The sequence below is a fragment of the Manacus vitellinus genome, unplaced genomic scaffold (genome assembly GCF_001715985.3).
Source record: "Manacus vitellinus isolate BGI_N305 unplaced genomic scaffold, ASM171598v3 scaffold_42_pilon, whole genome shotgun sequence".
NCBI lineage: Eukaryota > Metazoa > Chordata > Aves > Passeriformes > Pipridae > Manacus > Manacus vitellinus.
This window is the reverse complement of record NW_021940553.1, coordinates 6,319,255-6,345,085: the sequence shown is the minus strand read 5'-3', so window position 1 is coordinate 6,345,085 and position 25,831 is coordinate 6,319,255. Positions and strand designations below refer to the sequence as shown.

The following is a 25,831-nucleotide window of genomic DNA, read 5'->3' as shown; positions in this document are numbered from 1 at the left end:
AATTCTATGATTCTATGAATCTATCCTAGCACAATACCACCCTAACAGAGACTGACCCTCTCAAGAAACACTTCATATAAATCCAGCAAAAAATTGTTCAGATCTGAGTTCTCATTTCAATGTTTTTGTTATTTTTGGCCCAAGTCTAACCATCTTAAACACTGGTACAACTTGGAACAAGATCCAGGAAAATCTTTACTCTCCATATTGTTAAATCTTCATCTGCTGTCAGATATCATTCTTTAATTTTGTTTTTACCCCTTGCACTTGAGAGTTACAGTTTGAGTAACAAAAGCTCTACAAAACACAGATGAATCATACAGGCAGGGTAGGGGGAACAGCTCTTGTAATAGTCACAAAAGCCTGAAAAACGAGATGAATTATGTGCATGCCAGTTGCTGGGAGAAGATTCATTAGACTGCTGGGCCTTGAGCTTGGTTAAAATCACACCCCTCTAAATCACCCTGGAGAGGTTTTCTAGTGCTGGAGATAACTCACTAGGGAGTGACTGAGAGCACTGGGGTCTTGGCAGGCTCTGACATGGTCGGCAATAGGACCTTGAAAAAGTCTTTTTCACCTCTGTGCCTCTGTTTCTCCTCTCATTGTCTCTTTGTTGCCTGGGCAAAATGTGAAGATCAAGAACTACTGCATCTTATGAGGTGTAAATGCACTGCTTGGGCTCCTCAAACCACTTGCAGAGGGCACCTGGAATAGTTTCAAGAAAGAAAATAGCAATGCTGAGCCCACAGATGCACAAAATCTCTAGGAGAGAAACTAGAGTACCAAGTCATGATCCCTATTGCAAAAATCTTTCAAAATGACAATGTAGTGGGGGAATTGCACTGGTCTTGCAAACTCCAGGGTTTACTTAATCAAGCCAAAACAAACTGGTGAGAGGTATGAAAAGCTGAGCTGAGCCCTTGCCTGTGATACAAAAATCGAGGCTGGTCCAGTAGATGCAGAAATTTTACACAATTTTCTAGAAGGAGCAAGTACACAAGCCAGAGGCTGCATGTAACCAGAAAGCAAGATGCAAGGAGCTTATTAAACATTAAGTATAAACAAATACAAAAAATGAAATTAAAAAGAGAAAACATCTGAGATCAATACTCTCTCAAATACCTGTCTTATCAAGCCCGGCAAGTTGATTGCAGTCCAACCAAAATGACCTGCTGTGAATGATTCCCAATCCTTTTCTCCTTCATTTTTATTTTTTCATTCCTGAACTCGGATAATCTTTTATTGATATCATACACGCTCGTAAGAACAATGCTGCAGAGATAGTGGGCTTGCATCATTTCACAGGCAATGTCATGCTCAGGACTTTTGCATCCTGCCTACCAAAAGTACAGAGTGACACAGGCAGGATTTTCAAAGGACTCTAACCCCAAATCAAGTAGGTTTAAGTAGGAGTTGGAAAGCCCAAGAAGGCAATTAAATTCATTGTGCAAAGGCTGTTTGGAAAAGAGTAGGAAAGGTGTTTTTGTGCTCAGTAGTGTTAATTTACATTGGGGGATGATCGAGCTCTTCATTTATCACTTTCATTTTAACAAAGGTGAAGCTGAGGCTCAGAGAAACTAAATTCAGCAGGAAAAACCCCCACCAAAACCCTTATGGCCACCTTGTTGTCACTGAAAGGAATTAGTGAGAATAATTAACCAGTGAGGGTAATTAACCATTGAGACCAGGGATGTGGCAACCTCTATCTTGCTTTGAGATATTTCAAGGCAATTAGATACCTTTGGCTGAGCCAGACACTGTGGGACAGATGCAAGAGTCACCAGATGAAGTTCAACACTGTGCATGAGGCCAGGTACAAGTGTCAAAGGCTACTCCTGCTTTCAAACCTCCATGGAAGAAGTGCAAAAATTGGAAGTGTTGTCATTACTTGCATCAGACTTTTGCTTTATACTCCCAGTACAAGAGACTAGAGCTTATCCATACAATTGCAGCTCCATATCTTTTCTGACCAAGGAGTTGAAGCTTCTACATAGATCTGGATTTTCTGAGTTTTCCATCCAAAGTTTCTCCCTTAAAACTGAAAGCAGAGCAAACAGCTCCTCTCTGCCTCACATTTGACTCTCCATCTCAAAGGAATTTGGAAAGGAACGTCAAAGAAGCCTATTTAAATGGCATTATTTGGACACAGCAACCAATTAGATTAAAACTAAATGATTGCATGAATACATTGCGTGTATCCAACAACTCATGGGCCATTACACCCCCTAATTGTATGAGTTTGACATGCTGGATGTTATGAGGCAACATCATTGAAAACTCATGGAGCTGAACAAGGCAGAACCTGAGGTCTGAAATACTTCGGACCCAGAGTATATTCTGATTTGATTCAAAATCACTCGTACCAGTCATGATCAGTGAAAGCCTTGTTCATCCCTTGGTCACATGGATGACGGGATACTTAGGCAGAGATGGCTTTTATGCCCTTGGAGCAGTAGTCTACAGTCATTAGTGCTGTTAATGTCTTCCACATCTGCTGTTTGTAAGAGGTCAGAACAAATCTCTACACTGGCTCTTGCCCTGTCCCATCTTCGGACCCTATGTCCAAAATCACAGAATCGCAGAATGGGTCAGGTTGGAAGAGACCACAGAGGGCCATCTGGTACAACCTCCCTATTCTAGTAGGGTCATCCCAGAGCACATGGCACAGGATTGTATCCAGACAATTCTTGGATATTTCCCATGAGGGAGACTCCATAACCTTTCTGGGCAATCTGTTCCTGTGATCAGCCACCTGAACAGTAAAGAAGTTCTTCCTCATATTCTCATCCTCATCAAATTCACCATCATTCAAAATCGGTCCTTTATGCACTCTCTTTTCCCCCTCCAACTATGACCCCTTCTTTGCCTTTAACTTCACTCATTGAGCACTACAGTACTTGCCAAATGGAATGTGTGGTTCCCACACATTGTTTCCTGTCCTTAAGAGGAGCATCTTGGGCCTGCAGGTCTAGCATCTCACTCATAGTTTGCTCAAAGCATACTGAGATGGGACAAAGGACAAAACAGTCATCCTTCCTGAGAGGGCTGCTGGACTCAGGGTATCAAATTTCTCTTTCCAGTCCTTTCTTATCTTTTTAAATCCTTCTGTCCTCTTTCACTTAAGATGAAAAAAGGAAGTGAGAAAGTCCACAAAAGTATCACAGAAGCTGGGACAGCTCCCTGTGAAAGGAGCTCTAAGAAGAACCTGATAAAGAGGATGGGGTTATTCTAGGAATAACCCCCACCCAAAATAAGGGCTGAATTTGACCACAGTGAGATGAGCTCCAAAAAAAGATACTGTGTAATTTCTGTAGCATCAGTGCATCTTTTTTGTAAGAAAGGCAGATGCAGAGAGCTTGGGATCACACCTGACTCTATTGTAGGGAGTTATAAATATCTCTGTCACTGAACAGAGTTAAGATGGTATTACCAGTTTACACTATCGTCGTTGCCCAGTGGATTGGATAAGCTACCCAGGAGCAAGTGAACTTCAAATGAGTGTGACAGGGCCCAGGAACACCACTCAGCTCTCAAATGCATGCAGAAAGGGTAGGACACAGGTACCAGTCTTTGAATCACTGCAGACACAGATCGTATCATCCTGCAGTCGTCATCCTTCCAAATATAGAAGGGGATTCACTGACAAGCTCAACTTCTTATCTTTGCTGCTGACCTTTACTGAGTTACACAATTGGTTTCCTGAACTGAAGAGGACTCACATTCGCAGTTTACTATGCACTGGCTGTCTATACTTTTATGGTTTGCACTTTTACTTTATTATCTTTAATTTTCTTCTTCCAACTCTTGAGTGGGTATTAGAAAGTCAATACAAAACCTATTCCGGCCTTTTATTCTAAAATAACAGCACTAAGCTTGTTTATTTACACGGAGACAAGATGATATTTGTGACAGCCTTGTCAATAGTTCAATGGCATGACGCTAACTTTTTTTCTTTAAACTCAAATGCACTTTATTTATGTGTGTTGGTCTGTCTCTCCAGATTAACTCTTGTTTTCCACAATCAATATCAATATTCTCCAAAGAGTTGAAAAACTTCTCAGACAACAGCTGATGAGCGAGGCATTTGGCCTTTGAACGCCTCGCCCTAGGGTAGAGATGTGCTGATTCCTGTGAATGAAGGGTCAGCTACCTTGAATTTACAGTTTTCAGGTTGCTTAGTTGAACAGGACCCTTTTGTACCTCTTACCACCTAACAGAGACCCTTGTCAATTCTGACAGCATTATTTTTCAGTCCTACATCTTAGGCCAAGACCTATATCTTTCTGTGCCTCAGTTTCTCGCTTGTAAAACAAAGAAAGGATACAAAGCAATGCATTGGTTGTTTATAGATATTAGTTGATACACAAATCTGTATTTTCAAATTTTAAGTCTCAGAATGAATGGTGTGATTTTCAGAGGACCTGAACACAGACATTTAACAGAATCACAGAATAAGCCAAGTTGGAAGGGACCTACAAGGTTCATTGAGTTCAACTCTTAGCCCTGCACATGACCATCCCCATGAATCACACCATATGCCTGAGAATACCATCCAAATGCTTCTTGAACTCTGTCAGGTTTGGTGCTGTGACCGCTACCCTGGGGAGCCTGTTCCAGTGCCCAACCAGCTTCTGGGTGAAGAACCTCTTTTTAATATCCAACCTAAACCTCTCCTGACATTGGAAGCTGGGACCTGCAAGCCCACTCAGTCTAGGGATGTTTCTAATAACTCTAGGAAGGAAAAGTGGTTAAGGTCAGTTTGGACAGAGGGGAATTCGCTCAGATCGAAAGGATAGACTCAGATCAAAAGCCAGAAGTGAGGTTGCTCATATGAACTAAACCGTCAAGCCTGAGGAATGGTTATTTGAATTGAGAATGCCCTGTCAATACTCCTCCTCTCGGTTGATATAAAGAAAGTCCCCAGCACATTTTGTCTCAGAGTTCCAGGCAGCTGTGATGAATACTGGGGATGCTTTCTTGTGCTCTCTTGATCCTTTCATAGATGCAGATTATCTATGCCTTGCAAATCCAAAACAGATAGGCTCTTGGTTTTTGATTCAGACCTGACTACTCTTTGAGTGACCAGCTATGGCTCTGCATTTTACCTGACCACCTTTAAAAGGAAATTAGGGTATTGCCTAAATCCAGTCCATTTTCATTCCATGTGGAGCTTGGGGAACAAATGAGCCCTATAACTCTAGATCTAAACAATCATTCTAAATCATCTAACATTGAAGAAATCCAACCCTGATGCCCAACTGAAACATAAACTATACCTCCTTAATCTTACTCGTTCATGCAAACTTTTTCATGTTCTACCTTGCACTCACAAGGTTTTTTGTCCAGTCTGTTTCTCCAAGGCATCATTTTGCCTTAAGTTTGTCAGAGACCAGGGACTTGCTCTCAGAAATTACTGAGTTTCCAGTCTTGCAGGAAATGTTTCTCATTGTTGCTATGACCTACTCCAGAAGCAGCTGCCTTTTGGTACCAGCTTCAAACAGCATTCTGCCAGCTTCTATGAGGACACTATGGACAGAAGTCATGCAACAAGGGCAGAGGTGGGTTGCGCATTATTTTTGAACTCTAATTAGCCGTAAAGTGGTGTCTGGGAATAAACTCTAAACTGTGGAACTCAGATGTGGCTGGCTGATTATTTCCCATATTCTGTTGACCCTAGAAGTCAATAAAGCTCCCATACTGCCCTTCTTTGAGATTCCCCTTCTTCTCTATAACAGTGTGATTAAAATACCCTAGTTCAGGTCCAAGCTATTTGGATGGTGCTATGTGCCTCTTCCCCATGGATTTCTTCACCCTGGCTGCCGGCCAATCAAGGCTTTAGCAATCTGATCAGCTGCATGATTTAATGAACCCTGCTTTCATGGGGAAGGGCACATTCCTTTATGAAAACCGGTGAGATATCACATTTCACAGGATGACCTCTACTTTCATAAGATGATGGGAGAAAATTGGTTTTGGAAATCGAGGAAGATTGCATCTTGTGAAACAGAAACCAGAGAGTGACACAGAGACCACCTTTCCATTCCAGTCCATTTAATTTTCAGGTTTTGGTTTTGATGGGGAGCTAAATATAGTTTGGGTCACTAGCCCAGAAGCACAAATAATTAACAATGAAAGAAACTCCTCTCCAACTCTACTACTTTATTCTGTGAAACTCTCACAGCAAATGTACTTTGCTCAAAGCTGAATAAAGAAAAACAGCTTGTTCTCCATGCTGCTGCAGCAATCTTTGGAGGGAGAAATGTACTTCTATTAACAATATCCTGCAATGTTCTGTTGTTCTGTTGCTATTGCTCTTCCCAAAAGGCAGATTTGAAGAAGTGGCAGAATGCAACGGTCCAGACATTAAGACTTGAACACAGAGGTGTTGTCTGGGGTCCAAAGTTTGACACCTATGTAATTTCCAGGGTCCTATCCTGAATTCTTGAGGAAAATAGCAAAAAATAGATAATGATTATAACAAGTAGAGATTAACTTTGAGAGTTGTTTAGAGAACTTAAGAAAGATTCTCTTTCATGAGGTCATAAGCTTGATGCTCTAGGCTAAATAGAGTCTGACAGGCATGTTTGTTCAGGATACATTTATTACTGAGCTATCCAGGGACATCCACAATTACTGTCAGGAGTCGTCTGATGATTAAAGAGCAGAATGAGCAAAACGGAAGATTAAAGGCACAGAACAAGAAGTAATGATGTCTGTCTTCACTGAGAGTACCCAGTTGACAGGAAATTTTGAACCATTCAGGAATCTCTGTGTGTGTACGCTGAAACTTGCTGTACATTTCTTAGACAGTGACTGTCCTGCTTCTGTAACCTTTTAGACACATAAAAAACCATCAAAGGGCACAGAATCTGTGATCTGCAGATTCTGAGAGAATCTCTTCAGAGAACCTGTTATGCAGAATTTGGACACTAAAGGGTGTGTGTGTGCTTTTCTGTAGCCCTTCTGTGATACCTTCTGTAATCCCTATTACCTACAAAATGCCTTTCACACTCTTTCCACCTTCAGTATTCCTGGGAGAAAACTGGAAGTGACAGAAGTACCATTACTTTCTTCTACCTGGTGTCTTTCTCCAGTATTGTCTGGCTTCCAGTTTATTCTGTACAAACTCTTTTACTGTGATAACTGGGTGGACACTTTTGCAGGTGTACTGTGGTCATACTCTCCTTACAGTGGAAGACCAGTGACTGACCACAGGGGTAGATGGGAAGGGAAGAACCTGCCAGATCTTCCTTGTATGCGTTCATTCACTCTTCCTGTGAAGTTAGACCTGCTGGGACTTGCCTCTCCTGGGGACCTCCCTGGAGGCAACTCACAATGATAAAACCTCATCGTCCTTTAAGATGTGATTTGCTCGAAAGGTGTACAAGGGCCTGAAAGCATGCCAATCCCTTTATAACCACTAGGATTCCTTTTGAATAGCCAAAAAAGGAGGAAAAAATAGAAGAAATTATGTTCAATCTGTAAACTCTGCGGGGAAAAGGGGTGTCCCAAAAGTTTTACCCCTGGAAATGATGAGATGTCAGTGGAAAAGGGACATTTTCTAGTATAGCCTGCAACTGGGACAGTTCAGCACATCTTCATCTACTCCTTCAGAAATTCTTCTCTACGTCAGTTGAGAGATCCATGTAAATACATCCTAGAAAAAGTGTGGGGGTATCCATTATGGACATAGTGTTTGAAGGGCCAGATTATATAGTCGTCTGCTAATATCTACTTATCAATTCTTCATTCCTCAAGGAATTCCCTTTGTCCTTACCTAGAATAAGCCAGGAGAGCACCCAGCCTGCAAATGGGTTTGAAACAAACAGAAGAATAAAGAAAAAAATCCTTCTCCCCAGAGCCTCTTCACCTGCAAACACTTTTCTTTCTGTGTGTGCATGGCTACATGTACTACAACTTTATAACTGCACTGGGTTCCCCTGGGGAGCTTCAAACTCTCTTACTGCTTATGACCGCCAGTCAATTTCCATCCAGAAATATCTTCCATAGAAAAGACATGAAATAGGCAAGGAGAAAACAAATATTCATTACTTCAGGAGTTAAAGTAACATCCATTTGGATTGCACATCTGTAAAAGGCCAATAAATTGAAGGCAATGCACATAATTACATTACAGGCCAATCTGAAAAAATGCCGCATTCCTCCAGAGCAATTTCCTATTGTTGGGGTTTAGAAAAATTCTCCCTTCCTGCTGCTGCCAAAACAAAAAAAAAGAAGAGAGAGGGAGAAAAAAAAGATGCTTCTTTTTTTGGATGTTGATGATTAAATAAAAGAACACTGAATGGCAATAGTCATTAGACCAGCAGGAGGAATAAATAAGGAACATCATTGGTAGTTGTAAATAATGGATGCCGTTTTGAGCACAAAGCAACACATCTGGTAATTATTCTCAATTCCACTCCAATTGCTTTGATTTGGCGGCGCAAGGTGCCACAATGAATTCTGCCTTTATTTATTTATTTATTTATTTGCAAATCAGTATTTAATTGTGAATTGTCTCGGAAGAATCAATGGGATTTATTGCTTCTGCCTTACGAGGTGTGAAATGTTTGCCATTACTGAACAATGGATTATTTTTTAATAATCTCTGCCTAATGTCCTTTTTGTTTGTAATAGGGTTGTTTTGGCATGGGTGGAAGTTGATTTTAATCCTCCCCTTCCTCACATACTTACAATTTTTGCCTTGATGCCAACACGTTTTTAGGATTGCTTATTTGATATTTTGCTAACATTATTTTCTTTATTAAAACAGAATTCAAACGACTTCTCTGACAAAGCCTCTCTATGTGACATTCTACGAATTACTCATAGGCAGATGTTTTGGAGGGACACAGTTGGACCTAAGTGACACATATGTCTTATTAATCAAAAAATGTGATTTTAGGTGTCTTTTCTTAGCCCTGATTTTTTTTCCCACTATGATTTGTGTTTGTCTTTAGAAAGAATCTTTTCTATCCATTCTCTCTACTGAAATTCGAGATAAAATCCCTTCTCTCTAAAACAAAAGATAAATGAAGAAGGTAGAGTTTTTCTTTTCATTTTCAGTGATTATTAGGAAACTTAGGAAAAAATTAATTTGGAAGACATTTTCGTTTTTAAAATTTCTCTGGCTTCGACTCACAGCATTTGTGGATGAACCTTTCCTCTGTCAAGAATTTTAATTTAGTCTTGCACATAGTCTTGCCAAACAATGCCAGGGGTGATGGTGACTTGGTAATGATTACACCTTTAAAATGTCTCTGGGCCTTGGGTTCTTATCTATGACACAGTAATAAAGGACTTTTTTTTTTTTTTTCTGAATTGTCTGCTGAGATTATAACCATGCCAGGACTTCTTTTCTATTACAGTGCTTACAGTACTTAGCAGAACAGGGACACAGTCACAGTTGCTTTCTCCAGATGATACTGTAATTACTACATTAATTTGTATAACAACCTTCAATCCTCTGGCTGGGACACTCCTTCCCCTGAGCCACACTTATTCCTGTACTAAGCTGACACATCCTCTCTCCTTAGGACAGGACTCAGTTCAGTTGAGTCTGAGATGACTTTTTTTTTTTTTTTTAGGAAACGATGGGGGGTGGAAAAGATATTATATTTTTAGCTTAATGAGGAAACAGTGATCTTCATGACATTATCTTTATTTTAAAACTAAACAAAGAAACAATCTCCACCCTCCAGGCCTATAGCACATCAGTTTGAAGCCAATGACAAAATCTCTGGGGAGCCAGAGACCTGGTTGTTGCAGGGACAAATTCCCAGACTGGACTGCAGCTCCCCAGGCCCCAGTGGAGACCAGCAAGCCCCAGGAATAGTCTCAGAAAAGCAGAGGGAAGGGAAGGACCCTACTGTTTGTCAGCTGTACAGATTCTGCTACCCTGGGGATGACTGGAAAACTGCCTCTTTGAAAGCCACGCTTTTGTAGAACAGCAAAGTCGCTGGAGCTGGGCACAGAGTCCCCTCTCTCCTCCTCTGGTGACAGTCACTGCACACTTAGCTCTGCTGTGGAACAGAGTAGGCGAGCTAATTAACACAATAAGTCATAAAGAGATGGTGCCAGTGGGGAAAATGGATTCACGTGAGCTGTCTGTGTTTGTACCCCTCGCAGTCCTCTGTCACGAGACTGTAACTGTGTGATTAAGAATGACGTGAGTTAACTCCTCCTGTCCAGGGGTCTCCTGGCTCTCCTGTTGCAGTGGTCTCATCCCATTTTCTTTCTCAGAATTACAGCAATTAGCAACAGAAAAGGCTTATTAATTCTTCTATCCCACATGCTCACTCTGCTCCTTGGATGGAGTGAAATGAATCCCTACGTTCAAGCAGATCATTGTCCAGCCAATTTTTAAACAGCTTGAACAATAAGGATTTCTTCAGAAAGCTGCTTCATTGACTAATGCCTCTCTCTCAGACTGATTAGCTCCCATACATGAAAGAATAACATTCATTTGGGGAAGAGGTGGAACTGAAACATTCCCCTTGTAGAGTATTCATGAGACTGCTCCCTCAGGCATGGGTTAACCCCGTAGCCAGCAATCATATGTGGATCAGCAGTCTCTATTTTGCCTGTGGGTTATGTTTTTTGTGTCCAATCAACATTCCCAGATCTGGCATGCAACTTCTGTTGAACCACAGAGACAAAACTGGAATTCACACTGTTGGGAAACAGTTATCCAGTAGCTGTTTTGTTTAAAACAAAAAGAAATTGGTCTTGGGGGTGTAGAGGGTGGAAAACTTCCAGAGAATGGAAATACACAGTCCCGATGACATTCCCTCAGCATGATTAAGCCAGGTTCAGGGATGAGTGTGGCTCGAAGCCCAGAGTCACACTTTCAGTGGGTTTTTGTTATGGATTGAAGTATCTGAGTGTGTGGGAAGAACGGAAGGAGAAAGGATTCAATCTGTTGATCTAGGTCACCCAAACTTGGTAGCTCTCAGACCTTTATTTCCTTCTTGCAGGAAATGACAATAAAGATACTTCTTATGAACAGCTGAGTCAGGGTATCATCTTTGTTATTGTTTTTTTCTTGGAGCAAATGTTCCTGTTTAAATTCTACAAAATAATAATAATTGAAGACATAGAAAAGTTAGGTAAATTCCATTCACCACAACCCACTGGGAATGAATGCTATTTTCAAATAGTATTTGGTTTTGCATTCATTTTACTTCTTTTTAGCTAACAGTGCCTCATACTTAAATATCCCCTGAAGGTAAAAAAATATTAAAACCTACAGAAGAGCTGACATAAAGAAAGGAATTGAAAAGAGCACCTGACTAAAGTGGTTATTATTATTCACCTTGATACAGTCTCACACACACACATAGATATTAATCCTTAAGTTCTTTACTAACAACTTCTCTGACAGTTAAGAGGGTTCCACTTCAGTAATAATAGTTTATTGCATTTTATCAATAACAAGATCAAAATTTCCCAGGAGTACCCCTAGAACTCCAACAGGCATGTGTACACCAAGATATTTTGCAAAACTTTTTGGGCTCACTGATATCCACAGTGACATTAACGCGATGTGCACTGGGTGTCGAGTGAGATCTTTAAGTTTGTTTTCCATCCTTGCCCATGAGAAAAATTAGAAAGAATATTAAATGAAAGCCAGATCATGTCAAGAGAAAGAAATCCTCATCCCACGCAGATGGAACTTTTTTTAGTGAATTATAGAAGCTGAATAATTTGGGAGAGAACTATGCATTTTACATTAAAAAATAAAGATCATCACTAGGATAGATCAGTCCAGACACAGATTTCTGTGTCTAATTCATTGCTTACATCACCAGAAGACAAAAAGCTTATTAGCCGTCCAAATCAAGAAATGTTGCCCATCCCAGACTCAAAGTGCTCACTGGTTCCAGACCTTACTTGTGAGTTTCAGCAAACCAAACAAAAGCCAAGTGAGTGAAAGACTTGTTTCCAAGTCCCAGCTGATTTCATCCTTAATGAAGCAAGAGACCTGGAAATGGATATAACCTTCCACTGCAAAGATACTTGTTATAGGTCACCATGGAGGAGTAAGGAGGCTCTGGGGCTGCAAGCCAGGACTTCACCGCCTGAGTTAATGAACAAACTCCTTCTGCAGGAATACTGCCAGGAGTGAAAAAAATAGCTAATAGAAGGCACAATTAATTAATAACTATTGTTCAGGCAATCTGAATAATATTTGTTGGAGACTAAGACCAGACTAAAACCTGACCTGTAAAATTCTAGTCTCAATTACCCTAGGGATCGGTTACTCTTAGGAAATAAGCACTCCCACTAAAAAATGATGTGCTTGATCTGACATCAGAACGGGTACAGACAAGCATGGCCTGAGGAAATGCGTGTAGTGGCTGTGGCATTGCCCCTGGTTTCCTACCTCAGCAGTGTGTTCGAAGACTCACTGTAAGAGTGGGAACAGGGAAGAGGGACTTGCATGAACTGTGTAAAGGAGCTCTACAAAATTTTCCCAAGGCCCCAGCCTTTTTCCCCCACCCCCCTTATTTAAGGAGCTCTTCCAGGTACTGGATGGCAAAGGGATTTGTCTGCTGTATGGAGACAGGTACGCTTGTGGTCCTGTCCCTTTGTCACAGAACATCTCACAGGGGCTGGTGAACATTACCCTTGCGACATATCAAAGAACAAGACAAGTAATATTACTGTTTTAACATCACCTGAGTGCAGAGGTGATTTTCCCCTGTGTTGGCTGTGCTGCTAGATGGCAAAGGCTATCATCTGATCCTGCTTGGCTGGGACATTGCTCTGCAGTCATTCTGCCAAATGTGAGGCTAAGCTAAAAGGAATAATCAAAAGGTTTAAGTAACTGGAAGTAACTCTGTAAATCTCTATCCTCCTCTTGACTTGCTTCTTCAGGGAGTCAGGAAGCACTAGAGACACTTGAGACATTCCTCGCCTGATTTCTAGCTTGATGTTTCACATGAGGAAAATGAGATTATTAGGACCAAATAACCTGATTGTGAAGTAGGTGGGGAATAGTGACCACAGAAAGGGACTTACTCTCAGCAAAAAAATCTCAGCTTCTGCAAAAGACCACTTTGGTAACACGTCCTGCTGCCAAGTTGCCCTCTCTTGTCTGGTTCATCACTTTGCACACATCCAGCTATAGAGAGGGTGGTCCATGCCATGAGAGGCAGAATCCTTGCCAGCAGACATGCTCTCCTTGACACCTGATGGAATTGTCTCTCCCTCACTCCCCCTGTTTCCTTTTTTCTCTTGTTTTGTTTCTGTTCATTGAAAAGGGACAGAATCTGAGTTTCTTTTTTTTTAGGTTTCATCTTGTTGGTCTTCCATACATATAAGCAACTTCTACAGCAGGATAACGTGTACCAAAGCCTGCTCTAATGTACCCCACAGTAAATCAGACTGACTTTTAGGAACTTTTGTGAAGTTACTGCTTAGTCACCAACATTTAAAAAGAAGAAACCCTGGTCCTATTCTTTTGCCTACTTGTTATAATTCTAGAAATTATGGTGATATTACTTAAGAGAGACACAGGCAGGCAGGAGGAAAGAAAGGAAGAAAGACAAAACCAAAGGAAATAAAGAAGGTAAGAAAGGAAGAAAATAAGACATTGTACTTACAGCAAAAAGAATATAGAAACGAAGTCTAAGGAAAAAACCCCAATACTTTGACAAATTGAAAATAAACCCAATAATTTTTCTGTAAAATTGCCACTGACTTTTAAGAAATCTAAAAAGACATAGGACCTGAACAATACATGTGCACACACAACCCACAAAGTACCTAGTTATGTGCAATCCACATATTCAAATTAGTGTGATTTTCTTTGAAAGGAGGAATTAAACTGACTTTTCTTTTATCCAGAATGCTACAATGAGAACAAATAATGTAAGTACACAAGTAAAAAAATCTTGATCTACAGAAATAATGAGACAGAGTATTTTCTGGTGTTCATGAAAAGCAGTAACTCTGACATGATGTTAATTTTAAGTTGCCTTTCTTTGAAACACAGGTTTCCATATGACTAGTACCAGCTGGGGGTATATTCCAGTTGTCATTCAGTGCTGTTCCTGCAAAAACACTTTTTATGTATATGTATATGTTTTTTAATGCCACTGATTACTTTAACTTCTTAGCCAAGCTTTATCAAATATACATCAAAAATTTTTGTTAGAGGGCCTCACCTATGGTTTGTCTGTAGTACATTGCACTGCATGTTTGGGTAGTGGCCAGAGATTTGATATCCATGCAGAAAAGCATGAGGATTTCAGAACTCAGACTGAAGAACCATCTCTCCTGCTGCTAGATATACTGCCACACATCTGGGGCTTTGGAGGTCTGCCTCAGAGTGTGTTTTCCTGCACTTTGTTTTGAACCTACGTGCTTTGAACAACACTTCAGATTTCATTATTCCACAGGACAAACAGAAAAAAAAATCAACACTACTAATGCAAAGGGGTTTGGAAGAGGAATTGATACAGTCCAGACCATGTTAAATGAAATTAAAGTTTGTTGACACACTTTTCATAATCCTGAAGTCTGTCTAGACAACCTGAAGATATGATTGAACAACAGATAACCGTTTATGTTTGAATATTACTTTTTTATGCTGATATACAGAAAAATTTCATAAGCCTGTACCGTTTTTCTTGTTACCTTCAGGTACTCCTCACTGAAAAGCAGCCACCTCTGATGTTATGCTACTTATTAAACATTGTGCAGGAACTCTCTCGGGTGGCTTTGACTGAGGAGGGAAGGGAAATGCAACAAGCAGGCTGACTTTGCTGCTGTGTGAAGCATTGTTGAAATCAGCAGAAAGGAGCTAAGAAATCTGTCTGACATCCTGTTAAAACCAAGAAGCTGTTACTACAGGAGGCCTCTTGACAGGGTATCAGAGTGCACACATTGAAACAAGTTGCTTCATGGGCAGCCAAATGTGTAAAACTCTCTTCCAATGTCCCTACCCCCATGAGTTCACCGATGTCTAATAAAAGATGGGCTTATGAACACTAATGAGAACTCTCTGCTCTGCTTGGCTGCCCATTTTCATGAAATTTATAGGAGTAGCTTTGGGACCTCTTCCACCCCATCAGCGATAGGTTAAATTACCCAGCGGGTTCAAAGCTCAAAGGAGGAACCCCTGACAGATTGACTGATGGATGGGCCCAGGCACACACACACAGTTGCTTGACTGTAGAAGTCTGGCTTCCTTCAGAAAGAAGGAACAGGGGTTTTATAGGGCCTAGCCAATAGATGGGATAACTTGTATCAAATTGGCCAGTATTGGCTTCTGAAGAGGTTGTTTTAATATCAATTCAATGGCAAAACAGCTTCTGGAGTTTGGAGACATCACTTTAATGTCTCCCTGTGTTGAGTGTCCTTGCTGAACTCGAGAAGCTATGGTACCATCACTGGTGAAGGCAGTACCACTGCAAGCATGCTGAAAACAAAGGTCTGCAAGGAAAGGAGAGCTTTTCAGAAGCATGCCCTTCATTTTAAAGGGCAAGGCCGCAGCTTTGAGAAGCCAAACAATTTCTCTGAAGGATGATTTTTGTTTGTGCTGCAGGGGTATTTACTGTTCTAAGATTTCCTGGCATTTGGGTGTTGTAGGTAGAACAGATTTACATAAAAAGGGGAGAGGGAGGAAATCAAACCTTCAAAGGAGCTTCAAAAGGACAATATCCCAACCCACTGTCTGTTTGGGAGATTTTATTTGGTCAAAGCTGTTGCTGAGCCTTTTGTGACCAGATATTTGTACGTGTTATACTGCATGTTTGCACGGCTGCATGTGGGAGATAATATAACTGACAGGTGAGTGATGACAAATTCCTACAGCACAGAGGATGCAGGGAGGTCAGGAATGGGGCTACATGCTCTCCAGCATTATAGCACCACCTTTTCCTTCTCTTCCTTCAATGCCAGGTGCAAGATGCTCCCCATCCACAGGGAAGAGGCACATAGGTGGGTGTCAAGATCCTGACAGGCTGGGACCAGGGGGAACTCCCTTGCAAACTCCCCACCCCTCTGTTCTCCTATGCCCTTTGATTCACTTTCTAGCACATTTACAAAAGTCAGAGGACTGATGCAAAGCTGAAGTGAGGATAAAACAAAGACCAAATTTAAGTAGAGTGCTGAACAGGATTTAGAAGACATGACTTCAGCTGCAAGCTGTGTAGCAATGTGCTGTTCCCAAAACACATTACTCACAGTTCCTCAGTTTCTTTGTCCGTACATTGAGCAAGGTGAGGAGGCTGATTACATCTGAAAGAGGCTTTGAGAGCCACTGACAGAGATTCAGAAGGGCTAATATTATCTACATCATCTAGCAGAGTAGCATCCATTTTAAAGCCATCTTTCTACCCTTTCTGGATAAAGATGAGGTGCTTTATGTTGCTGCTACAGCAATGGGGATGGGAAGGAACTGCAGTTTCGCTTTACACCCAACTCTGTTTTTAACTAAGGTTAGGAGTGGATGTGTTCACAGCTGGTGTAGTATTTGAGAAATGTCTGTAGGAAGCAATGTCTAACTGTGGAAAGTTACAACAAATGGAGGACAGAAAAAGGAAAAGAAGAAAAAACAACAACCATTTGGAAGCATATACACACAGGGAGAAACCCTTCTGTGCAATTTCTATGCCAGTTTCTACTACCCTCAACTTATTCCTTTTAACACTAACTTGCCAAAGTAAATGATAGTTTGCACTTTCAGTGGTTGCTTTTTTTGCTGTAATTTCTCCTATGCTCACATTTCAGCTCTAAATACATTTGCACGAATAGAAATGAATGTGTGCCCTTCCTGGTAGCAAATCCACTAACTGTCTCTGCACTTCATCAGGCTGTGAAAGGCAGACTTCACACCATGAGAAACAGTCCAGGATAAATCAGCCCATTCACTCCCTCCATTCATCTTTTGAATGTCTCTTGCATGTGTTCAGATTGTATCATGGCACAGATAATGTTGAAAGACACTTCAATATTCACTTTTAATTATTGATTGTTACAATGCTCAGCTTTCAGAGAGTCAACATGATAGCTGAAGAAAATTCAAATCAGCAAACACCAAAATGATGGGGAGAGGATGTTCAAGGCTCAGGTACTCAGAGTGCTCTAGAGGAACCCTCCCATGGTGTTATTGCTCCAAAGCCTTCTGAGTAGGCCTTGGACCAAACCCTAAATAGTTTCATGAGTACACACTGGTTTCAAAATTTGTCTTTGTACCTCTGGTGACTTAGGAATTTTCACAGAGTAGAAAGAAAACCTTACTCCCAGTCATGACTGGACTTCCTGCCCTGGTTGCAGATTGTGCTGCTGATAGTGAAAGCAGTTGCTTACATGGAGAAGATGCTGTTAAGAGACTAGTTCATGTATTTTGCTTGTCCTTTAATGTGTGGAAAAAGAGAGTTAGACAAAGTCACAAAAGAGAGTGCACATCACAGCTTGTCAAGAAACCCTACCAAATCTAAATATTTATGACATGCTTCTGCAGGGGTAACTGAACATTTGGATTATGGATACCCAAAATGTAATTTTTCAAGCATAGCAATCACTGAATGTGAAGATTTTCCTGTATTCTCATCTTTACTCTGAAGGTAAAACATATGTGGTCTATTGGCTCTGCTGGCTCATATGACCACAGACAGTCCAACCAAGTGCCATGTATTAATTTATGATCTGCCTGGAGCTGGTAAAGAGCTATTTCCTGATATAAAACAAACAGAATTGTGTCCTGCACCACCATGTCTTTCTCTTTTTCAAATTGCAGGACAGGGTAGTTGTATACAAATCTGCTTATCACGTGTGGTAGAGAAGCCCATGGATATCCCTGAGGTGGGATCAGGGAGAGATCTGCAACCTATTAGTTGTTTTCCCTGCCTTTAATGGCAGGATCTTGAAAACAGCTACTGGGAATAATGGAAAACTCAGGGTTGGATTGGCTTTGTAGCTTTCCTTGAACACGCTGTAGGCAGGAATACAAGCTTATCAAACAAGAGTCATGTGAAGTGTAATGTTCTGTCATGGCACTGCTAAAGAACAATACTTGAGATAACTCTTTCCCTTTTTGTTAATTGAAATAGCAGCAGCAGGCGCAATATATATCCACTAAAATCATCCTTTCTCCTGTAGGCAATAGAAAAAGTCTCACACAACATACTGCCTTGCACACTAAATTTTCAACGTGCCCTGAGCTACAAGGAGGTACAGATGCAAAAAGGAAACACTGATGTCCCAAAGGAGCCAAGAGATATGGCCAAGGTAATTCAGGCTGTTAGAGACAGAGCAGACACCTGAACAAAAAGTTCAGATTGGACCTTTAACTTCTTGGCTGTCCTTTCCTGCTGATAACAGAAGCAAGTGACAGAAAGAGCCCAGCAACATCCACAGGCTTAATAACAATCATTACTATGCTGGGAGACTGGATGGATAATGCAGTCCCAAAGCATGGACGTGAACTAATGTCATCAGCATTGGTATAAATAGGGTGTCTGCATTTAATTAATAAATAATAGGCTGCAATGCTAATCTCCTTCTGCTAACTTTTTCTAAAGGTGCAATCTATTAATCACATGTCACTGCCAGCCTGGTCACTTCTTTTTTTAGATTCAAGACAGAAAAAAAATAGCTAGAAATAAATGGATCCTAAATACAGCAGGGCAATTGAATAGCACAGCCAGCATTATGATCCACTGCTGATTTCAATCCTTAGCTACAATTTTTTTCCCCCTAAGGATGGATATAATACTTTAAAGGGAGAGTGAAGACTCATGATATTGTTAAAGGTCAGCATGTTACTGATGTCTGCAAAATGGAGGATTTTTCTTCTCTTATTATTTGCCCATGGAAATTCTGTCACTCTACAATGTCTGTTGACATGCAGTAACAACCATTTCTGTGGTCACTGGATAAGGCAGGTGAGACATTTCTTTTTAGTTGGGGACAGCACAATTTTCTGAAAAGCACTGGACGTGTCTCACCTTTTTGGTACATGGTCAGACCAGGAAGTTAGAAACTCAAGAAGAAAAAAACAGTTGCGTTGTTATGGAAATGTTGCAAGAAGGAAATAACAGCACTTGGACTGCAGAGGAAGAGTTATGCAGGTTGCTTCCTCTGCACATGAATATCTGCTTTTCAGGGGGGAAAAAAGGTGTTTTGAATGAACTCCCTTGCATCCATAGACACCAGGAATATTTCCACTTGTTCAGTTTTAGGATAATCATGCTGTTGTGCCTTTTCAAGGGTGTCTCTAGAAAAATCTGGAAAATTTTGCCCCAGGAAAAGATCGCCCCTTGTCGTTTTGTGTGCAGAAGAGTGGGGAAAGCATATGTATTTAATTTTCTAATTGAAAAATGTATCCTACTATCTCTACTTGTTATACGTAATTGATAACCAAAATGTATCCCTACTAATTGAACTGATTTGCTAAATTATTAAAAGCCTTTTAGAAGGTTCATCTCCACAATTCCAACCTGTTTGATATCAAAGTTGTACTGAAGCCTCAAAAGAGGCACTCCCTGGTTAAATTTCTTTATTCTTCAGTCAAATGCAAGTCAGAAGTCTCAGCACAGCCCGTCTGGGTGAAATTTTACAGTCAGTTTATGCAAGAGGTTAAATGAGATCTAACGATTCTGTCCAGATCTAAACCGTATTCATTTCCTTTTAATCTAGGCAGAAACACTAGAAGAATGGCTAGTGCTCCAGTGCTTTGGCCTTTCCTCTCAAAGCCCAAACTTCAATAAGGGAACATTAGAGGCTCTAATAAAAACCACATTGCCTGGAATACCAAGGAAGAGTGCAGGATCACACACTGAGATCAAGGAGAGACAGGGGTAAATTCAGCTCATTGCAAACACCGGAGAATTTACTTGCATTCGGATTTGATTCTCTGTTGTGAGACGTGATTTTTGACCTCTGTTTTGCTTTAGGTGTCTCTGGTGTCTTTTAAGAGCTCTCTGCAAAGATACACTTGGTGTTCAGGGACATCTATATCCTTGCACCCTTGTTTCTACCACAGTACCTACAGACCTCCGTAGTGAGTGGCACGGTGGCATAACAGGCTGCCTGCCAGTCCTCTGTCCCTGAGGCGTCTACTGAACCTAAGTTTCTTTTCCACTAGTAAACTTGTACACTAAAGGCAGCTGTTTGGCCCTGGGTGTGATCAAATCTGCCAACCACGTGGTGTGAGTGTGCAGGAGAATGGTCCTTGTCAAGAAGGAAGCCACGCTATTATTAGCTTAAGTTCTTGTGCATGTTATTCAAGATGTCACTTGCTTTGTCTCAGAGGATGTTTCACCTAAAGGAGCTTTGCTTGAAGGCCATCCTACTGTTTTCTTGCCCCAGGTAGATCCTAACTCCACAGCCCCTGACCTGATCGACTAGTTTCACTCCCAATAGTGCAACCCAGCACAATGGGTTCTTTTTTGCATCTGTGAAGACACTATATGAGAGCTTTGCATTCAGACAGTACATCTGGTCTTATCTTTAGAAAGTAATCTTTTAAGGAAAAGATGGTCTCCATCAACTCAGTGTTGTGCAGTGAACCTGGTGTGATAGTTCATGACCGGTCTCCCAGGCACTGCCACAAGATAGATAGTAAATAATTAGATTTCTGATCTAGGTAGTAGAGAGCCTGCTTTGGTTTACTCTGATCTCTAAAATCATTAAACTCATACTATCTTCATTCCCCCGTGCCTGTGGTTCTGGCCCACTCTTTCACACCTCTTTTTCATTAGCTATTCATAATAATAATAGTTATAGTCATTTTAGGGGGAAAAAAAAAAAAAGAATCCAAGAAAGCAACTCATCCAATGTACCTTACATTGTGGCAATATAATTTTGTGTTAATTGCATGCCTGCTTGGAAGTATCAATATTTTGTGGTTTATAATCAATGCATTCTGGCCATTCATTAGTGACCCAAGAGATGGATAAAATAAAGATTTGGGGGAATTAATTACCATTCTTATGGCAGTGCATGGGCAGGAATTATATTACTAACTATGAATTCCTGCATCATAGGTTCGATGCTACAAGAAAAGCATCCCCTCACCAAGACCAGTCCTAACATATTTAAGTTGCTTTTCTCTTATTTTTAACACTCTTCTAGTCCCTTGCATTGGGCAATCTTGTGGTATGAAAGAAACCTGCCTTGGCACAGAACATGTCCTCTTCAGCTTCCACAAGCACCAATAGGCAGCTTCTCTTATGGGAACAAGTTCGAATTGATTCCACTGTAAAAGTGTAAGGAATCAGCCCCACGAAGCTGTCTCCAACTATTTGGAAGAACATCATTATTTGGGGAGATTTTCAAAGGGAATATTTAGACACCCAAGGCCCATTGACTTTATGTGAGATTTGAGCAGTGAAATACATTTGACACTTTTGAACACCTCTATTTATCTAACCAAGTTACTTCTGTGGAACTAATTATTAGAGAGCCTGAGCACCTAATAATCCTTAATGCATGTATCCTTGCAGCACCAATATTATTTTATAGAAGGAAACTGGAGTCAGAGCAAGATGTTCGACCAATTTTACGTGTATATTCAGTCAAAGATAATAATAGTCACCAGATAGAAATGGAGTGAAAATAATAGGCTGACCCTAAGTAACCTCTTCAAGGTCGAGGAGAATATCTGTGGCAAGGTAAGAATTTAAGCCTCAGTCTTCCAAGCTGCAGTCTATTGCCCTGTGTAGAGCTTTCTTTTCCTCTGTGCAGGATCCAACTGCAAGACTGTCCTTAAAATTGAAAAGAAAGGAAACAGTTCCTCACTAATTGAAGCCAACTGTTTATCCTCCCTGGGGGAAAATGTTTCAGTGCAGTGCTGCCTTGAAAATTACCTTTCTACAAATGATATTACAAGGGGCCATATTCATTTTCTATCACAGATTCCAAAGCAAGCTGGTTTTAAAGATAAAAATATTTTTCTTAATTATGAAAACACATTTTAAAGACACTGATGTTGCACACTACTTTGAAGCTTTTGGGTTTTTTTTGAGTTCGCTTTCTGCTGCGAGAATGGGAGTGGTAGCAAACTGAAATACAAAAATACAAACGAAAATCAACTTTAAAAAGAAATTAAAATTGATCAGATTATCTCTATTGCTTGGGCTGATTGGGATGCAACCCCTCCTATTCTTCCCCTGATGTTATGAAGCAAACACATTAATGGAGAAAGATGTCTTCTCTTTTTAGGACAATACCCCAACTTCTTCTACAATTCATAGTTTTTATATAGCAATTTTTATTCATAGATCTTACCCAGGATTTCAAAAAAGTCCAGTATCATCATTCATGTGATACAGATAGAAAACTGTGGAATGAAAAGGTGAAAGTTGCGATTCATCTTACCTCTCTTTAGGTGCCTAAAAGTGAGAATACCTAAATCTGAGTTAATTGTCACAGGTTCATTCCTGATTCAGTGAAGAAAGAGAGAAGGGACTTTGAAGTACCATTTATCCCATCTGTCTTAGGATGGGGTGAATCACAGTTTGAAGCACCTTTCTCCATGCACTGTCCACAGGAGGAGACTAGAGGACTAACTTAGACAATATGCTTAGTATTTAGGTGCTAAAGCTAGGTAAAGTGAACCCTGCCTGAAAAAGCATTCTAAGAACAGTGCCATAGTAGCCTTCTTCAACATTTCTTCTGTCTCTAAGTCTAAGGCTGCTAAGTGGCCCAGATTCTGAGTAAAAGAACTAGATACAGTTTACTCAGAGAGCTACATTATTTACATAGAGATTTTCTGCCTCCCAAACTGATTTCACGTACACACTTGTAATATACAGAGAGAGGTTGGAAAATGCTGTGTGTGCCACGAAGAAAAGTTTTCTTGACCTCCAGCATTTCCAGAGCCTTGAAACTTCTTGAAAGCTGTGATAGTGTAATCTAGGATCTCAGCAGGCAAGAGGCAAAAGCCTTCTCACTGAAATTCCCAGTCAGAGAGGAGAGTTCAGTCTGCATCAAAACCGCAGGGTTGAGGTAGTCTGTGTGCCAACAGCTGAGGGTACTGCCTATAGTCCAGACATTTCCTAGCTCCTACTGTCCAGAAAAACTCTGGATTACTCTAGAATCAAAGGTATTTTCAAGCCTGCAATAAACAAGTGACAGCTGAGAAGAAGCAGACAAACATCTTTATGTGCTGAAAACTGGACTCAGCTTATACTCCGCACAGCAGTGTAACTATATGAACTGTACCAGATCTGGAAACAATCATGTTCTCTATCCAGATTCAAGGTTTCAAAGGTGTTAAGGTTCTTGACTGACGTTGATTACACTTGGGGTTAGATGAACAAACGAATACACAACAATTACATGTGTATGCCAGATGGGTGCAACTCTAAGTTCCCAGAAAGAACTGAAATTCAGACCTAGAGCAATGATGGCAGGCAGGAAAATAACTCTGGGTACCTTCTTAATTTTTCTTTGTTGTTAACTATAAAACATGCCTGTTTTTAAAATAAAGAAAAAGAACCCATACAACAGGAGTAAGGACAGCACCAAGCCCTAATATCTGATGCATTGGTGATGGTGTAGGGGATGTTAGTACAGCACTCAAGAGCTGTGCTTGGGCTCAGAGTGAGAATGTTTTGATTTTCTGTGAATGTGAGACCAAACACACAGGGAAGAAGCTTGGAAAATCTCAACAAGCAAATTAAATCTCTAAGGTGTGAGCATCATTCACGCATACTGTATTCAACATCAGGCATAAAAATGGCCTATATGTTTATTTTCCCCCAAATTCTTCTTTGAAAGAACAGCAAAATGTGTCTTATGTTTTTTAAAGAAATGTCCGTGTAACCATAACAACAAGTTCATCAATGGAAAAAGTACGTAATAAATGGCTTGTTATTTCGACTCTTTTTTGAGACAGGTCATTAGAAACTTCATTTGCCTACGCAGATTGCACTTATTCAGCTATATTCTAATAAAATGCACATTGCTTTCAATAAAGGGAATGTATTTGCTATTGATGTGCTATAAACTACTATACAGAGAGGTGTTATTATATTCCTGTGTAATAACAAGCCAATTACAGTGATCAGCAAAACCTTTACAATAAAGTCAATGCACGAGGAGTGATTATCATAATGCATTCTAACTGTTCTGTGCCATAAATGCTTTGCAATTAATTGTGGAGCGTATCTATAAATGTATTATTAATGCTGTATAAAAACCCATTGACAAGCAACTTTTACATTAAAAAAAAAAGATACTGGGATTGTTATATGTCCCTGAGTTCACCTAGGAGGTTGAGATGCATTTACAAAGGTAGGATTTTTTTATAGGGTTACATTTTTTATTTCCTCCACTCTTCTCCTCCTACCACTTCTTCCATTTTTGCCTTGCTATTGAAAAAAGTCCAAATATCACACTGCGGTGTGAGGGCCCTCAATCACTTGATTTTTGGCCCTGTATCGATCATTCTGGGCACAGCTACAGCCTTCCACTGGTGTCTTAACCCTATGGCACTGACAGCCTGACATGCACGAGTGCCAAAGGCACTAGCCACAGAAAATGAGCAAATTAAAGCATATCACAACCTAAGCAGGTAATAAAAGAAGGGCGTGAAGGAGAAGATAATCAAAGTTACATAATTGATCAAAAGTTTTGTCTTAGCAAGAAGCAGAACTGATATCAAAACCTCAAGGCAATAAGCATAAGCTCACCAATCTCTCCCCAGGCTCTGTTCTGGTCTCTCCTCCTTCCTGTCAGTAAATTGTTAGGTTACAGATGCTTTATGAAAAATGTGCAGTGTGATTTTGTTTTATTTTTTTTTTTCTTTTCCTTTTATTCCCTTGATTTTAAAAGGTTGTCCTTAGGACATGTGCTAGAACACAATGTCCTGTGGATCTTTTCCAGTTCCTATTGATGGGCACACTTCCATCGATTTCAATCACGATGGAAAGGGCAGACGTGAACAAAAGTTTGATGTCCCTTATATTCTTTCAGCAGTTGAGTATGGAATGGAGCACATCAGCCTTCAGCAGAGTCATCAAATATAAAACACTACACATGAGGATCTGCCGGAGCCTTTTTTCTCCCCCAGAACTGAGTTTTACCAGAGAGCGGAAAGCATGAATGGGGTCACCCAGGGCTACTTTGAATTAACTGATGCATTTGCATGCTGGTACATTCTGCCTGCTTGAAAATAGAGCCTTCTGAGGACAACAGGGTGTCAGCTGTCAGTAGGGTCATGCAGTCCTGAAATTCCACAATAAACCAAGAGATTTTCATTTCCCATTGATGTAATCAGTTCCACAACCAACTACAGCTAGAAAGAGAAGATTTTTGTGAGAACTAAAATGCTACTTCTAGATGAAGTTTATCTTAGGCCTAAAGGAAAAATACCACAAATTTTAACAGATGTTCAGACCTGAAAAAAATTCAATGGACATGTTCTCTTTGAACTCAACAGCCTTGGATGTTGTTGTAGAAAGATGCTTAACACACAACAGGGTCTAAAGCTTGGGTTTGCTTTCACCTGAACTGGCAGAAAGGAAGACTGTTAAAATCTAAATGAGTTTTTTGATCCTGCCCTGAACCTTATCCTTTCCTATTCCATTGGTAGGACACCAGGACATATAGGACAGAAGAGTCCAGATTGATGTTCAAGACTGTGGGATGCCTTAAGTGGCTGTTGTGGTCCTGGGTCCAGCTCTTTCCCCAGCTTTTGACTATACAAACAGACAGGTAAACATGTTTCAAGGCATTGATATCTCTCCTAATACTACAGCATGTCCAACAGCCAATCCTCAGGAACGCCACCCTGTCAGTGACACTGAGGTTTTCTGCTGGTCCTGACATTTCCCCAGCCTCTAAGGCAAGAAACCTGCCTCCCAGTTTAATA

The 25,831-nt window shown here is 40.5% G+C and overlaps 1 protein-coding gene across 17 annotated transcripts in view; it reads right to left on the bottom strand.

Moving 5' to 3' along the window:
- CELF4 (CUGBP Elav-like family member 4) overlaps positions 1-25,831 on the bottom strand; it is a 701,622-nt gene that overhangs the window by 274,270 nt on the left and 401,521 nt on the right. The window lies entirely within an intron of this gene.